Consider the following 18,793-nt stretch of genomic DNA (forward strand, 5'->3'; position numbering starts at 1 on the left):
ATTTTCAATAGCGTCTTCACATCCCAGAGGAGGGACTCAGTATGTCCAAAGCAAAGCAAGCCACACAATCCTGTGAGTGATGGACAATGAGTCTGACCGTGTGTGGGGTACTGGGAGGAGCCTGGTGTTGTCATACGGTCCTGAACACGCGCCGTTTTATTTCTTTTCTGGGTGTGTGTGTGTGTGTGTACGGATGTAGAGGAATCTGGAGGGGCACAGAAAATATAAATTGCAGTCATGGATGCCTGGGAGATTGCTTTTTCATCCAGAATAATGACTTCATTGTTTTAAACTTGTTTTTGTTTGTTTTTTTAACTGTGATTGACAGACCAGTCTCACCCGAGGAAAGGAAGTGTTCATTGTTGTTACTATTTTACTTATTTTTACGTTTTTGCATATGTGTGTTGTGTGTGCCTGTGTGTATGTATGTGAAAGCGAGTCTGCATGTTTGTGGGTACATGTATATGTGGCTGCATCTGCATACATGTACGTGTCGATGTGTGTGGATGCTAGAGGTTGATGTAGCATGTGCTTCTTGATTGCTCTCCACTTTATATGTTAAATTTTGATCTCTCATTAGAGCGCAGAGCTGGCTTATTTGTTACACTAGCTAGTCACCCTCTCTAAGGATCTAGTCTTAGCCTCTCAAGCACTGGGTTTCGGAGACGCTGCCAGACTCATCTTGCATTTGCCTGGGTGCTGGGGCTCTGAGCTCCAGTCCTCAGACTTGCTGAAGTAGGTGCTTTACACAGTCAACCCTTCTGTATATCCCCGACCCTTCTGTGTATTTTCTTTTTAAAAGGATATATTACTACCTGGAACAAAGATGCATTTCTCTTTGTAAAGAAGGAAGAAAACCACGGTGTGGGCTTCTAGCAGTGTGTAGCACACTCCCACACGAACTGACTCAGATAAACACATGCAGTTTGAACAACAAGCTTCACTGCTGTTGTACACAGGCAGTGTTGTACACAGGCCCCGGGAGTCTTGGCTCGCCATGACAGCGACGGCCAGAAGAACTGTGCACGCTTCTAGGCATCTCCTTCTGCAACAACAAACACCAACATGTGAAGGTCTTTCTTGCCAGCTTTGCATCCAGGGACTGAAACGCTGTCTGTGCCAGGAGTGATTAGGAATGAATGGGGCTTTCTCCTGCTGCCTCCCTCCATCCAAGTAAAAACGCAAGCAACATAGCCAGATAAAATATATTAAGTCAGAGAGACATGTGAGTCAAGAAGGAAATGGCGGGGAAGGCTATGGTACGAGCCAGGACCGAAGCTGAGGCTCACTTACGAATGTGAACTGTCAGGGCCGTTCCTTCCTGGGAGGAAGGCAAAGGTAAAACTCTCTGCATTTGGCAGTTATCAGGTGGGGGAAATCCAGCTTAATGTCTACTTGTCCAAAGGCAAGTCGCTCAGGAGACGCTGCACTCTGTTCCCACCAGAGAGATTTTGTAGGTGGAGAGAAGTCCTGCTTGTAGCCAGAATGTCCAGGGACAGCTCCTGACATGAGAAGGGTTTGGGGTTCTTGGAATACAAGAGACAGAGGAATTCACAGTGGTCTGAAGGGGCTCATGGGACCCAGGACATGAGGTGGCAGAGATGGTGTGACATAAATAGGTTTTGATCTTGTTTGTTTTGTTTGGTGGTTTTTTTTTAATCTGTTTGTTTTATTATCACTTTGACACACTAAAGTTATTCGGGAAGAGGAACCTCAATTGAAAGAAATGCCTATAGGCAAATGCAAATGTGTTGGGCATTTTTTTTGATTGATTATTGATTTGGGAGGGCCCAGGCCATTCTAGATTGTGCCATTCCTGGGCTGGTGATCCTGGGTTGGGTAAGAAAGCAAACGGAGCAAGCCATGGGGAGCAAGTCAATAAGCTGTGTTCCTTTATGGACTCTGCTCCAGTCTGGCCTCCAGTTCCTACCCTGAACTTCCTCCATAAGGAACTATAATCTATGAAGTCAAATAAGCCCTTTTCTCCAAGTTGCTTAACAACGTGGTCATGGTATTTATTACAGCAATAGAAATGTAACTAAAACGGGTGCTGTGTGGCCTGAAGAGTGGGCTGGGGTGGGGTGAAGTGGGGTGGCAAGTCACGAGAGGAATTGGGTAAGTTTAGAGACGGCTAATAGCCTGGATATTTTCAGGTAAATAAGGTGACATGATCCGAACAGTTGGCTCTGGGGTTTACTAAACGTCCCACGTAATGATGGCTGCATATGGAATAGAAGCAGCACGTAGATTGTAGGAAGAAAAAAAAAGAAAGTGGTTCACCACCGTCTGGTTCTTACGGCACAGTAGCTGCGCATTTCTTGTGTACACAGGGTGGGGACTGTACACACCAGATGTAACCTCAGCCTTAGGTGTCTACTCTTTAAACAGGAAGTGGATAATAGACAGGAAGCATGTTGCTTCAGACCTTTAGACACGGCAGATTAGAACTCTCGGCAGCGATCTCTAGCATTCCAAGGGGAAGGTGTACAGACATCCATCTGTCAAGTGCAAGCCTTGGCATGGGAGGGTGACCCTGGCAAATGTGCAAATGGGCACACTTGTCGGGCTTCTTGGTCATAGAAATACTTGGTGCCTGTCTCGTATCACGGGATTTGACTGGGGCCAAAAATCAAACTGCAACAGTATTGTCACTACGTAAGTTACTGGGGCTCTGGCTGAACCGGCTCAGGGACTCGGGTCCTGGATACTAAGAGCCTGAGTTAAGTGTGTTCGCTGTGTGGTCCGAGCCTCATTCCCAAACCACACAATGTCGGTGCCCAAGAAAAGTTCAGAGCAGTGAGCTGCTCTTGGTGTTCTGATGAGACAGATCGCGGCAGTTGGACAAACACAGGGCTTAGATGTTGTTCAGTGGGCAGAGAGCTGTTTGGCATAAAGTCCTGGTTAGGTCCCTGACATCACGGAAACTGGGTGGTGATACGCCCAATTCAAGGTCACCCTCAGCTACGTAGTGTGTTTGAGGACAGCTTGGGATATATGTGATTCTGCCTCAAACAACAACAGCAGCAACGACAAGAACAAACCAAAATGCCAAAATTTAAATTAAAAGTACATGTTCAAATGCACTCACAGAACGGCGTCTGGAGGCCGGGCAGGTATTTCCAGCCTTGGCCTGTCTCTGGGCTACCATCTCTCTTGGTAACCTTTTAAGTTACAGGTTTAACATAGATAGACAATGTAGGAGCACTGAGCCCGGTACATGGCACTCAGTGAACACGAATCCCTACTCTTCTCTCTGCCAGAAGCAATTATTTTCAAGTGATACTTATGCAAAAAAGCCAACCTTTGCACAGTACTTAGCACGTCCATTATCTCAATTCATCTTCCCAGCAATCCTGTGAATTATTATTGTCCCCTCAGTTCATCCCCACTGAAGCTCGAGGTGTCAGTCATGTGCTTGAGGACACAAAGCTACTGAGAGGAGAATGGAAGATCTGATGCGGGGCTGCTGACCTTTAATTGAGTGTAATTATGACTGCGTGCTGATGATGAACGCCGTAAGAGGGTCCACTTAATCTTTATTTTCAGTGCTATTTGATCACTAGGTGTGGGATGAAAATATAGGAAACTCTAAATGTGAAATATTAATTTTTTAAAAGAAAAATCTGCTATTATTCCAGAATAAGTTACTTTGTTTAAGATACAGGGTAATAATGCATAATAGTTATGTAATAATAAACTGATATTGACATAGTAGGGAGACCCTGTATTCTCTTAGGCGAGGTGAAAAATATTGAGAAATAGACAGTCTTCCATACAGGACAGGCTCTGTATGAAGAGTGAGTAACCAGACAGTGCTCTGGGCATACAGGAAAGAGGGCCGCCCTAAAGGTGAGGACTGAGAAATGTTTTAACTGGACGGGTTATCGCTGTCTCTTCCTCTGTGATATGTATACATACCCACACATGTATGCACATATATCACACATGTATATCATACACACACCACACACATGTGTTGCAAGGAGAGAGTCCCTTGTTTGCCCCGGCCACCCGGCTAGCTTACACCCGAAATAACCACACAGAAACTGTATTAATTAAAACACTGCTTGGCCATTAGCTCTAACTTCTTATTGGCTAACTCTTACATATTAGTTTAACCCCTCTCCATTAATCTGTGTATCGCCATGTGGCTGTGGCTTATCAGAAAATTTCAGCACATCTACCTCCAGCCATGGGTCCATGGTGTCCCTCTGACTCTGCTTTTTTCCTCCCAGAATTCAGTTCTGCCTTCTCCTTCTACCCTAGTTCTGTCCTATCAACTAGGCCAAGGCAGTTTTCAATTCATTAACTAATGAAAGCAACATACAAACGGAAGGAACTCTTTTACCACACACGTATGTGTGAATCTATCTATCTATCTATCTATCTATCTGTCTGTCTGTCTGTCTGTCTGTCTATCTATCTATCTATCTATCTATCTATCTATCTATCTATCTATCTATCTGGTTCCTGTGTACATATATGTATGCCTGTGTATAAACCAGCGGTGAACATTAAGTGTTTTCCTCAATGGCTGTTCCCTTACTTTGTGAGATAGCCTCTCTCACCGAGCCTGAAATTTTCAAATTTGGTTAGACAGGCTGGCCTGTGAGCCAGAAAGTTCCTTCTATCTCTGCTTGCCTAGCTGTGAGGTTAGAAACATCCCCAGATGCCCCTGGCTTTGCACATGGGTGTGTGGACATCCTGACTCAGATGCTCATGTATGTACAGCGCTCCTGGATGGGTGATCTTTAGGATGAACTTTGATATTCGAGTTGAGCACAAAGGTTGGTAGTGGTAGAGAAACTAGAATTACAGTGGCAAGAAACTTCAATCTGGGTCCAGACAGAAAGAGCCGGAAAGGTCTTCTTCCCTACTTCACCATGAATAAAAAGCTGGACAGACAGCAAACTGATGATTCATGCGGCCGCCATAGGAGTGCTGAGATTCAGGCGCAAGTGTAACAAAAGACAGGCCTCAGCGTTATCTTACCTGAATGGCCCCTGCCCTCCACCACCCACAAAGGGCTACAATGGAATTTAGAATACTCTCTCCACAAAGAAACAATAAAAGATGGACAAGCAGATTCACTTGCTTGTACCATTACACGTTGTAGACTGGTATCCAAGCATCACACTGCAGCAGGTTCAGTCTCCAGTACCCACACCCAGTGACCACCAGTAAGCGGGAGAAGGCTAGGGAAGAAGCACGAGCTTTGCTCTTGGACTCGGGAGTTTTGACCCTGACTTCAACACTCTATTGCCTCCCTGTCCTTGTGTTCGTGGCTTTTCCCCCAATCCCCGGGGGTTGGTGCCTCCATCAGGGTTAAGAGATGAGAGTTTTGGAAACTGAGCCCTGTGGTAGTGCCTGGCAGCCAGTGACACTACACATGGCTAATTTACCACTTTCTGGACTGGAGAATATGGGACCTCACACAGAGAACCGAAGAACGTCCCCAGGTTGTTAGCCTGGTTCACCAGCACTCAGTGTGGTCTGTCAGGACCCTGCACGGCAGCCGCTTCATCTGCACGGTGCTAGGCCGCCTCTCTCCTCCATGCGCTTTCTTTTTATAGCTCATAACATATTTGGCAATTAAGCTTCTGAAAAAAATACGAATTTTTGAGTGAGCTAGTATTGCTGATTTGGGGATTATGCTGAAAAGCTTCCAGATAAGGTTAAGCTTTATTTGGCTGTGTTCGTTTCTATAAATGGAAGCCGCAGTGAACACTATTTCCCGTCAGTCAGCACACAGGATTCAATCCACTAGATCCCGTCATGCCAATTCTCTCCTGCACTTTACTACCGAGCTGCTTAAAATGCCTTCCTTGTCCTCTTTTTCTGCTTCTTCCCTGCCCCACCTTCTTGGAGGAGTGAAGAATCCATGGCTGCTATGAAACTGGTAAACATTATTGGGTAAAAATATGAGTTTTCAGACTTACACACTCCATCTCTTTCTCATTCCCTGGAGCAGAGCTCGGCTGTGTTACTGGATGACAGTTTGGTTTCCTTGTCTTGGCAAGACTTAGTATGGCGGCTATCGGCTGTTCTCTATAGGCATATAAGAGCCAAATGTGCCGTTACCTGTTCATACTGAAAATATACATTAAGAGGGGAAAGGACAATATAAAAACTGGCTCCAAACTCCTTAGGTACTGGCAGAGGTCTGAAGGAAGCAGAGCCACACCGCCAGCTCTCCCTGAAAAGGAGCAGAGTGTCTTAAGTCTTCTGTTTTTTTCTGGGACAAAGATTCCTCCTGATAACAATGGAATAAAGGGGGAAGCCACGAAACAGACAACCCAGAAAGCATCTGACAGCACCCCAGTTGGCTCCCCAGTATTAATAAAACAGAACAACTCTCAGGATGAGTTCAGAATTCCTTCTCAAACTGGCAAACAGCACTGGGAAGAAGTAATTATAGGCCTCCTACCCAATTTAACACATTCTGCTAGAAATGTTAAGTGAAGCATCTCCCACCCTCTAAACACACGCTCTCTTCTGGCATATTTTTTTTTCCTGTGGAAAAGCACACCCAGAGAAAGACAACGGGTACTCATTTCCCCCTCCCTGGAGTTAATATGTATTAGTGTTGTGCCCTTTCTGCTCTAGATTGTTTTAAAAAGGAAAGAAATAAAATAACTTGGATACCTGGACCCCTCGCTCCTCCTCCCTCCTCCTCCCTCCTCTGAAGAATCTTCGGTGGCAAGCTGGGCAAGCTTCCTGTCCCCAACTATGTTATCGTTCAGCTGACCTATGTCTTTTATGGGACCCATCCTTCTTAGAGATGATCTTACTGCCTGATGATATGTGCCGTAAAGCAGGCCAGATGACAGGCTGCAGCAGCCTTGCTGAATGGACTCTCCGTGGGTAATTATTTCCGGATACATGGGTTGTAAACCCTGCCTGCTCTCCATATATAGTCAAGCTGTGTTAACTTCTAATTATGCATTTTATAGGATGACAGAGACAATTATATTAATTTATTGCCTTTCTTGAGGTTTAAAATATTTCAAATCAGAAGTCACAGATCATTTCCAGGGACCTAGATTAAGCTAGTTAATTAGGGTATTTTGCTGAAGTATTCCTTAAGGAGGAGGAATCAAAGCTGTGGGGAATACACAGCTGCCTCATTGCGGGCTGGGATGTGAGAGTGGAAGGAACTGGTGTTTGAGTCAACTGTGGACCTAACCAAGCGATGAGCATACGCTTGTCCTGGTTGCTGGCCTGAGTATTCTCACAGGTCTTTTGAAGATGGAAGGCCTTCACTCTGAACTGTTTCAGGGCATCCCCCAGCCTCTACGGACTGACACCTGAGCTAAACATTCCACATACACGGGGAACCTGAAGAGTCCCCCATAACCAAGCCCTCTAGATCACCTCTTCAGAATGTTCTAAGGCTGACTGAGCTATTGAGGTCCAGTGCTCTCTTACTGAGAGTGCTGAGTCCCTTGAGAAGCGGTGCTTTGAATACCCAGTCCCCTCCCTCCTCTGTCGCCTGCCCCGGCCTTCCTCCTGCTTCATAACTTCAGCAGGTGCAAGGGCACTTGACCGTCCCTTGCTGCAGGATACACATACATGTGCACACCACACCACATATACACACACCACACACACCACACACACACACACACATACACACACACTACAGACACCCCACACACATCACACACGCACACCACACACACATAGACACATACACACACACAGCACAGATACCCCCCCACACACACCACACACACACACCTGCAAAGAACTTGAAGGTCACTATTGAATAAGCCTAGTACTGGGATGGTAACAAACAGGAGTCAAGGCCATAATCACTTCAGTGCAGGGTGGGAAACATTTTTTGTTTGTTGGTTGTGTTTTTTTCAGACAGAATTCCTCTTGTAGACTTGGCTGCCCTAGACCTTGCTCTATTGACCAAGCTGGCCTTGAACTCAGAGATCCACCTGCCTCTGCCTCCTGAGTGCTTGGATTAAAGGCATATACCACTCCTACCTGGTTTAGGTTGGGGACTATTTGAGAGGGATGGTAAGGAACTTTCTGAGATGTACTTTGACCTAGGAGATTCTAGTGTTCTATAGCGAGGGACAAAGAACATGAAGTTGGGTACGTAGGGAGGCGTGGGAGAATACACGAAGGTATAGGGGAGGTGAAAGAAGATGACCCAAATATACTGTCTGAAAAAATTTACAAATAAATAAATGTAATCCAAGTAATTAAATACACAAAGCCAAGTGAGGTGGCACACACTACACACAGGCGCAGGTTCTCTTTCCCTTTCAAAACAAAACAAAACACAAAAAGACACCAAACCATAGCAACAACAAAAACACTGTTTTCTCCAACAGAGGAATGCTGGGTTTATCACCACACCCCAGGCCAGGCCTCATGCTCAGGAGTAGCTGACACACAAAAACGAACTCCACGCTCCTGGGGAGGAGGGGTGGTGATTATAGTTTATTGCTTTGTGTTTGTTTCTTTTTAATGGGCTCTGGAGATGGGACTCAGAGCCCCACACCTTTAAGCAAGTGTCCTACTGACTGAGCCATCTCCCCAACTCCTGTCTGTCTTAGTTTTTCCTCTTCTTACCAGAGCAGGAACCTGTTGAAAACGCATCCTTGCTTCCAGTATGGACTCCTGGCTCTGAGGATGGTGCTTAGTATGATAGGTGTAGCTATACGCCACAGCATGATCTGTGGGTGAATGACAGGCCATGTGTTCAATGATGACCTCATAGAATTCTGTCCTTAGTGATGATGTTGCCATCCTAGCTTGTCCAAGTACACGCTATGATGGTTCTAAAAATATGAAACCACCCTCTAAGGAATTTCTGGAATGCATCCCTGGATAAGGGACCTATGATTGAAGAAGTAAATATTTGTTACATGAGAATGATTAATAACATCAAGATTCTTTAATTGACACTGAGCAGAATGTTGAGAGACTTAACACGTCTCTCCTTAAAAACGTATATACTTGTCTGCACACCTTTCACTGGAACACAAGACAGTGTCTCCTTGAATCAAGACCTCACTCTGTTTTCTTATCTTGCTACCAGTGTCTAAAAAGGTTGAAATTAGGACATAGCAGATGGCTTAGTCAGCAAGGTGTTTGAGGTGCAGGCATGAGGCTTGGGTTTAGGGCCCTGAAGCCCATGTGAAGAGCTGGCATGGTGGCATGTGCCCATAGTCCTAGCACTGGAGAGTGAATACAAGAAGGTCTCTGGGGATTCCTGAGCAGTCAGCCTACCCGAATTGGTGAGCCCTAGGTTCAGTGAGAGATCCCGTCACAAAACATAAGGTACACAGTGCCTTGAAAGAAAATATTCTACATTGACCTCTAGTTTTCACCACAAATATACACACATACATATGTGTACACATATATGAAAACCCACATGCATTTTAGGGAAAAGAATGATAACAAAGATATAGATGTTCATAAATGCAACACAGTACCTTTCCCCCAATCCAGGAAATTCTTGGATTTGTAATCCCCCTGCCTCAGCCTCCTGAGTGCTGGAATTATTGACATGCAAACAGCATACATGGTCAGTTTTAAATATATTCTCATATTTCCATTTGTTCTTTCTTGTGAAATGAAGATTACCAGGCAAAGATGAAGAAATAAACCCGAAGCAGCTATATAACATGTCTGCGTCAGTTTATGTGGTATGCGATAAGGTTAGATATTACACCTTTGTTTGGGGCATCACGAGAACGGAAGGCTTCTTGCCTGCCCCTCCGCTTAGTGCTATTGCTGGCTTATTCTCTTGGGAAAAACTTTTAGTTTGCTTCATGATCTAGGAAGTTAAAAGGTTTGGGGCTGGCATCCACCCAGCTTCTGATGAGGACCACAGCTGGATTATAATTTTGTGAAGGGCAGAGGGGTCACTAACGAGCTGAGGAGTTGAACTCATAAGAACATGCTTTTTAATTTTTAATAAACATCATTTATTTGTGATTGATTGATTGATTGATTGATTATGTATATGCAGCAAGTGTCGTGATACTTTGGTAGAGGTCAGAGCACAACATTTGGGAATCAGTTGTCCCCTCCACCTCATGGGTTCTAGGGACTGACCTCAGACAGATGGTCTTGAGGGCAAGCACCTTCACTAGCTGAGCTATCTCTCAATTTGCTCTTTTAGGAGCAGAACCCTTCCCAAGAGAACTAACTCACTCTCATGAGAAAAATATGAATCTTTTTATGACTGCAAAACCATGTGGCCCAGACATCTCTCAATACTATTGTATTGAGGACCAAATTACAAAAAGGAGTGTTGTTGTTGTTGTTTTAAACAGGTTTAGCTTTTTATTATACAAGTTAACAAAAGGTTTAGTTAAAAAAAAAAAAAAAGACCAAAGCCCATGTCATCATCAGATTGCGCAGATTCTTCCTTCTTTGCTTCTACCTCCTTCTCCTCACTTGGGCAGCAGCGGTAGAGGGGGCAGGACCTCCTGCTGGCGGACTCCAGCTGCTGGAGCAGACCCCCAGCCTGTATATTGCAGATGAGGCTCCCACTGTTGACACTGGCCAGGGCCTTTGCAAGCAAGCCAGGCGAGAAAGGTTCAACACTGATACCAGCTGCGCTGATGAGGGCATTGACCCTATCCTCATGACCCTCACCTTGTCCTCCCGCAGGACGAGGGTGGAGTAGATGCAGAGGAGCTCATGTGCATGTACCTTGCTTGAAGCAAACCACTGCGTGGTTCAACTGTTAAGATATAAAATTAAGGGCTTGGATAATATTAGTTCTGTGGCAAAACACTGGCCTAGCATGGATGAACCGCTAGGCTCCATCTCCAGTACCAAATTAAACCAAACAAAATGCCATCAAAGTAAAAGAGAGGACTGTGACGAGTGAGCATGACTTCAGAGCCGAAGTGACCTGCTTCCTTCCTCCTCACCCCCCCCCCCCCCCCCGGCTCATCTTATCTCTTCACAGCAAAGGAGTTCTGGGAGCTCGGTTAGTTTTCCTTTTTGTTGGCTGTAGTTAAAATACCCTGAGAAAAGAAGCATAGGGGAGTCATGGTTCAGTTCACTGAGGTAAAGTCTTTTCACTACAAACTCCTACACAGTAAAAACTATGTTTTATACTTCTGATGTGCAATAATACATACTGTTACACTCTTTTAAGAGTAAACATTCTGAATTTAAGAGGGAAAATTTGGGATAAAACAATCCTACCAGTGCAAAACCAAACTCTGGTAGGGTAAACACCAAATCCTGTGTCTCCAGGCAGAGCATCTGGGGTTGTCATCTGTAGTGCAAATAGCAGGGACAGCCATATTCCTCGAGCTGGGACACCGACAGCACCCAGTTTCTCTCTGGAGGACAGGTTGGCTCTGTTCCTCAACTCAAGTTCTCTTTGATGGATGCTCATGGTTCTGACATCTCTAATATTCTGGGGTCTCCTCTGCAGCTCAGTCCTCACCTTCACCCCTCTCAGGGTCTCTTTGTAGAGACTTCAGACCTATCACTGAGTGTCTGTCCTCAGCTGCTCTTCATGACCCCCTCAACCTGAGAACCCTCATGCCTTCAACACCAGTGCTACATGGATGACTCTTAAGATATTGCCAAGTTGGACTTGGAGACTGAGATGTAGCTGCCCCCACCACAGCTGTATCAGCTTTTGTGTGTTGATCCTGAGGAAATGCAGGCCAACCGTGGATGTGTTAGACGGGCCCCTTTACAATGGTGTTGACCGGTCCATGAATTAAAATTGCTTCTTCAGCACAAGCTTGCAAAGCATTCTGTCTTACAGTTTCTTCTGTCAAACAAATCAGTTCACTATCTTTAAATTTGCCTTCACATAGGATCTCAGAATATGGTCAGGATGAAGCCAGATTATTGGCTGACACATCACACTAATGGCTCCTACCCAAGTTCCTGATAGAGTCCTTGTTCTTCTTTGAAGCATCGTGAGTCAGGCCTCCTTCCGTTGTCCTTCCTTCCCTCAGCATTACTGTCTTCAGACTCCCATTAGACTGTCCTATTACATCCTCCCTCCTGTAGCTCCAAGATTTGCTGGCTCCATGAACCTAACCCTTCCAGCTTCCTTTAACAAAACAGCCCCAAAGCCTTAGGCTCTCAAGGCAATCACCCCATTTCTGATGCCGCAATCTCTATTAGGGTTCTTAGAGGAATAAAACCGATAGGATTATTAGTCATTAAAATAGATCGGCTTACATCATACAGTCTAACAAACGCTGTCTTACACTGAAAAGGCCAAGAATCCAGTAGTTGCTTACTCTACAAGGCTGGGTGCCTTAGCAGCCACAATCCAGTGCCAAAGCCCTGGAAAATTCCTTGAGAGGTGCCGGTCTTTAATCCACACTGGAGACCGGAAGAAGCTGGGTTCTGGTATCAGCAAAGGAAAGCAGCAGCAACAGAGTAGAAGAAATTGCCATCAAGCGAGAAAGCAAGCAGGTAAAAAGCACATTTTTCTTGTATCTCCTTTTCATCAGAGATGCCACTGGAAGATGCCACCCACATGTAAGGTGGGTCTTCCCGCTTCAAATGATTTCATTAAGAAAACCCATCACAGGAGTGCCCGGCTGTTTGCCTTTTAGCTGATTCCAGATTGAGTCAAGTTTAGTTATTTCAGGATCTGTGTCATTGACATCTCACATGGTTTGAAGATAACTTTGAGATCTCTCAGAGCATGTTAGTTAAGTTTGTCTCGTTCTCCATGGTTGGTTATGTTTGTAGGGGACCCTGAGAGGGCGTCTCTACGTGTTGTCTGAGGTGGTCTCATTGGTACTCATAGTAGTACTACTATCAACAGGCTCTTCTTTTAGATGTAGAATGGTTTTATGATTATTGCAGAGTCCCCCACCCCAACAAACACCAGAACAATCTCTGTTCTGTTAGTGTGTGTGTATATGTTTGTGTTCATGTGGGTATTTGGGTATGTGTAGAGTGTGTTTGTGTGTGGCACATGTATTCTTGTGGGTATGTGGAGGCCAGAGTTTGAAAGCAGGTATCTCCACTTACTGTTTTCATGTTATATTTTGAAACTAGGTTGTCACTAAACCTGGCAAGCATTAGTTAGATTAAGCTCGCTGACAGTGAACTCAAGGGATCCTCCTGTTTCCACTCTCCCTACTGCACCTGAGTTTTTGGGGAGTGCTAGGGACTTGAACTCATGCTTGTTCAGTAGACATTTTAGCTGCTGAGCATCTCCAGGTTCACTTATCTGCCTTTGATCATTGCTCAAAGTACAAATTACTCCTATCTCTGATACATGCATTAGAAACATACCTTCTCCTACTTCTGACCTATTGAACATGCAGGCCATTATTTTACACCATGCAACATTAAACGAAATGATGTTCCTGGTGGTGGCTCCATGGCATCTCTTGACTCCGCCTTCTTTCTCCCAGCATTCGGTTTAGTTTTCTCCTCCTAACTCTACTCTGCTAAGCCACTGGCCAAAACAGATTTATTCATTAACCAATAAAAGCAACACATAGACAGAAGGACTTTCCACAACAGATAGTGTTTTTACACATAGAACCACTCGATCTGTCAACCAGCTAAGAATTTCCTGGACTCAGCCCCAATGTTTTCATTGATACTGTTGTTCTGAAATCCCATTTGACCTTTTGAGGCTTTTTCTTGAGAAAACCCTCTGGTTTCCTGGTGGGTTATTTTGGTTCAAAGATGAAAACGGCAGTGACCTGCTATTGAAAGGTTCTGTTAGTACTGATAAGATTTCTCCTGCCTCCTCCTTCCTGTTTTTCCATACATCTTTGGGGTTGCAAGTTTGCCTTTTGTGGAATATTTTTAGCCTATAGACTGTCCTTGTGTTGAGAGGAAGGGGAACTTATCCACACAGTACTTTTGCTGGGGTTGCATACTCTGAAGAAGACCTCAACCTCAGTGTGGCCCGCTGCCTACTGCGGACATTGGCGACCACTGTTTACCTGTCCTGGTTAAAATGACTTCTCCAAGGCTAAACTGAGGAGCTTCTGGGTGTTTTGTGGATTCTGGGCAGGGAAAAGACACTACTTTAAAGCTGATTCAGTGTCTTCCAGCTTCTGATTTTAGCACCTGCATCTCCCGGCTCCATGGCTGCCTGCACTGCAGCGCCTCAAGTGCTCCCTGAGGATTCATTTGTCAACACTGCCCCTTTCCTCTTAGGAAGTAACACTTCCTTGGAGGATGTAGAGGAATTTATGCTTTGACAACAGCAGTATGCACTAAGCCAAGATTTTGTCCTATTCTGCAGGGGCGACAGTTCTGAGCCCTCTGGCAGAATCCCTTTAGAGCATGAGACAGCATTCTCCTTAATTTTAATGAGCTAATCGTTAAATGGAGAAGGGTTGATGAGTTCAGAGACAAAAACCAAGCCTACAAATAACTCCCCAGCTGTCACTCGTGCATGCCCTTATTTATTTGTGAGTGTCCTATAGCATTAGTGGAGAGCAAACCATTTTCATTTGATAAACCCACCCCCAAAATTTCCATGTCTGAGTTTATTTGCAACTATACTCTCAAAGTATGTTTCCATCCTCATGTTGAGGGGAGATGCTGGGGCTTAGTTCAAAGTAGTCTCTGACCATTTAGGAATTGGTAGAAAATGAATTGGCATTCAGGATTTGGCAATGTCAACAAAGTGGTATGAAGATTAGATTAGTGTGTGTGTGTGTGTGTGTGCACGTGTGTGTGCGCGTGTGTTAGTAGCAGTAGTAGTAGTAGCTTGTAGAGCCTATTAGTCTTTGTGTTTTTTACATTATTGGCCTATAGTGCCTATCAGTAAGGATTCTGGTCCCATACCCTCCAGATTGAAAGTCCAGTGTCATTTTTCTCCTCCTCTTTCTTTTTCTCTCTTCCTTTCTTTCTTTTTTTCGTTTGTTTTTTGAGACAGGTTTTTCTGTATAGCCCTTGCTGTCCTGGAATTCACGTTTTAGACCAGGCTGGCCCGAATTCAGAAATCCACCTGCCTCTGCCTCCCAGACTTCTGGGATTAAAGGCATGTGCCACCATGCCTGGCCCCATTCTCAGTGGTTCTTGGGAAAGGTAATTTTATTTCAGGAACTTTTTTCCTTTCAAAAATATAAATGTCCTGTCACTCAAAGGGTGAGCAGACATCATCATAACAGCAACTACTGACTTCGGCCACAGCCACTCCTCACTGCAGCAAAACTACCTTCGGGTTTCAAGAAATTTGATCTGTTTTGCTTAATTCAACATTTTATGTTTATTTTTTTGTGCTTGTGCACATGCAACCACACTTATGGAAGAGGGGCATGTGCCTGCCAACTTTTGGGAGTCAGTTCTTTCTTGCCACTGTGTGAGGCTTGGGGATCAGGTGGAGGCCATGAACTCAGAAGCAGGCACCTGCACCTGATGATTCATCTTGAGATGCAAAGGAGGAGGTGATTTATGGGCAGGAAAGTGTGGCCCACTGAGCTTATATTCCCAGAAGAGCATCATGGCAACAGAGCATCAGGACTTGCTACCCTCGAGTTCTGTCAGGGTAGACTGCGAACCTGCTGTGAGTCTGAGTCTAATATCACAGCTCAGAAGTAGAATGGTTAATTTCTAAGTTCATATGTGCAATCAATGATTTATAGTAGAGAAAAAAGGATTTAATTTTCTTATGCCTCACTTACTATTTTAAAATAAATCATGTCTACCACAGCTTTTAAAAAGTGTGATAAAATGCCTTTAACATTCACCAGGTTAGTAGAGAGTTCCATGGCATACTATATATTCACGCTGTCCAGTGACCATTACCACCCAGTCTCTTGAAGGCTCTATCCTGCAAAGCTGAGGCTCTGTTCCCATTCAGCAATAATTCCCTCTTTCCCACCCCCAGCTCCTGGCAACCATCATTCTACCTTGGTATTTCTGTGAGTGTTCATGGTGCTTTATGCAAGTGGGCTCTCCCAGCATTTACCTTTTATTAACTGTTTTATTTCGTTTATCATACTGTTCCACCAGAGTTAATGCCCATTGTAGCATGTCTCAGAATATCTTTCCTTGTAAGGGTAAATAATATGTTGTTGTGTGTCCACTCTACTTTTGGTCCTTTATTAATAGAGACCTGGTTTGTCTCCACCTTTTGGCATTGTGAGTAGCACTACAATGAACATGGGTGTTAAACATTTTCTTCAAGAGCCTGCCCTCGGCACATGTGGGTGGGATAGCTGGACTCACGGTGTTTTTATGCCTTGTTCTGGCTACATATTAAATGTTACTCTTTCACAGCGAACAGTGAGTCCTGGCATAGCACTGGTGTGGGTGCCCTACTTGTCCCCTCCATGGCATCATGCTTCCATGAAGTTGTATCACATGACACACATAAAGATTCCTAGAAAGAATGAGTGCAGGAGCATGGATATTAGATGGATGAATGACTACCAGAAGAATTTCATAATGGTTTAAAGCAATGGCCAATAGACTACACGCCAGACTCATCTAACGCCTGTCGGGGAAGGCAGCCAGCCAAGGGTGGTTTTTAAGGTGAGCTATTGAAATTTAACAATAGGGAACACTAACTTTGAACCCCAGCTAACCGAGACGTTGTGTACCTCCAAAGACCATCCTTCATCTGTCCTAGAATATAAAATATTTCACTCTCAAATGTGGTTACTATTTCTTGTATTTCACCAACAACATATTTGATGAAATGGTTTGCTCTTTTCATCTGTAAGTACCTATAAAATCGCCTAGATTGTGTCCCTTGGTCACAAGCTCCGCTCATAGTGAACACTCAACAAATGATGCAGTTTTCCTCTCCCAGACCTAATTCTTCTGTTCCTAACCTGAATTTCTTAGAAAGAATAGTCTGTTGGATTAAGATAAGGTACTGATTTAAAAACAGGATACTCAGTGTCTTCCTTTACTAGGAATACATGGGTTATTTGTAAGACCAATGGTGTAAACTGTAATTTGGATCGGGGACAAGCTTACTTCCTATTGTGAGTCTCCCGATTTTCTATGACAGTGATTTGGGCCACAAGATGACTAAATCTGTGATTTTTTTTTTTTGGAGGGGGGGAAAGAAAACTCAACATTTGCTTGCGGCAGTGATTTGGGCACATTAAAAATAAAGCCTGGGTCTACACACATGTTTTTTTTTACCAGTCTGATATTTTTAAGATCTTGGAAATTTTAGGTCCAAACTGTTTTCTTGTTCATTTTTTATTTTATTAAGAAACTATAAATGAAGCATAACAATGCCATCATTTTTCATCATTGCTAATGGCTTTATGACAGGATGAAGTCTTTTGCAGTATAATGCTTTTTTGGTGCCTCAAATGTTGGCAGAAAAATCATTTAGAAATATTACTGCATTTTCTCTAGCAAAAGAAAAAGTGTTTGACTCCACATATTTTTAAAATATGAAATATGGTGCATTATATTGTGTGAAATCTCAGTAATTTTTGGAGACAATCCCACATCTCCTACATTTCTGTCTTGACATTGTAATTCACAATCTCTACCCCAAACTGTAATGCAGTTTTTAAAATACCAGGAGTCTAAGAGTTCGTTGCTTTACTTTATCATACCCTAGTCATATTCTGAGTTAAACCTGCATTTCTCGGTTTATTGTGAAATCAATGTGCTATTTGTTTGTTTGTTTATGTTTTTGTGCATGCTGACATACCTGTATACAGGTGCACATGGAGCCAGAGGTAATGTTGATTGTCCTTCTTTGGGAGCCTTCCATCTTGTTTTTTGAGACAGGGTCTCTTATTAGTTTGGAACTCTCCAGGTAGGCTAAGGTGACTGGCCAGCAAGTCCTAGTGACTTTATTCAATCTAACCTCCTCACTTTATAAGGAGAGAAACTGAAGCCAGGAGGGAGGAGTTAGTGCAAACTGGAGAAAGGAACCAGAATGACTTCTGCTCTGTTTTCTCTTTGTTGGTTTTCAGTTAAAGGAAAACAAAGGCACTACATGTAACACAGACTCTGACACTGCTGCCTTCCCATTCTGGACCCATGAATGGAAGAAATAACAGAAATCAAATTCAAAGTCAGTGATTCCAATTGCTGCTTGTTGTGTGGAAGCTTGGAATTAAATGAAGAGTTTTAGGAAACTGATCATATATGTAAAATGTTCTGTAGTTCACGCTGTATAGAGAAGGCTTGGTGGGGGGTTCTACATCAGCACAGATAGTACTGAAATAATAGAATTTCTCACCATACAAATATAAGTGACCAAAGGAAGAGCAGACTTTAGGTAAGCAGCCATGTCGACCCCAGGGCACCTTTGTGGCACCTTGAGGAGCTTTGTAATTCTTTTGCAGACCTGGTAACTTTGTGTGTCCTTGTTCATGTCCGGGCATCCCAGCACAAACTCTTGGCTCACTTGTGTACTCGTATGGTGGATATTTTGGAAAGCGGCCTTCAAATCTGTAGCTAGCCCTCTTCTTTCTTTTATTTTTTATTTTTACTAATGTGCTTTTTCTTAAGATAGCTGCCAGAGTTTCTGTAAGGAAAGACTGGGAATGAAAAAATTCAAAAGCTGTCGTGAAGTTGTTAATCACATGTTTCAGTTCACTTAACATTCGCAGGGGCCACGCGGTTCCCCAGTCTGTCAGCTCCGGTGAGCACTAGCTGAGGATTTCCAGGAGCCTCAGTGAAGAAGGACACATGTATGAATATGTTGCTATGCACTTAGGAGCGTCTTTGCCCTGGCATGCTGGCTCCAATCCCAAGTCAGTAGTCCAGAGTCTTCATTATAGGCTGTTTCTTTATTTTTCTTTAACTTTTAAAACATTAATTAAGAGTCAAATGTTCTAAGATTGGTTGTTAAGGATAATTCAGTGATTTC

At 43.9% G+C, this 18,793-nt stretch overlaps 1 protein-coding gene and 1 pseudogene across 11 annotated transcripts in view; one reads left to right on the forward strand and one right to left on the reverse strand.

Annotated features, from left to right (window-relative positions):
• Positions 1-18,793, forward strand: part of Csgalnact1 (chondroitin sulfate N-acetylgalactosaminyltransferase 1) — a 316,687-nt gene that overhangs the window by 35,727 nt on the left and 262,167 nt on the right. The window lies entirely within an intron of this gene.
• LOC148118294 (large ribosomal subunit protein P1 pseudogene) lies at positions 9,470-10,871 on the reverse strand (annotated as a pseudogene).

Source organism: Myodes glareolus, chromosome 23 (genome assembly GCF_982192425.1).
Source record: "Myodes glareolus chromosome 23, mMyoGla1.1, whole genome shotgun sequence".
In the NCBI taxonomy this organism is placed as follows: Eukaryota; Metazoa; Chordata; class Mammalia; order Rodentia; family Cricetidae; genus Myodes; species Myodes glareolus.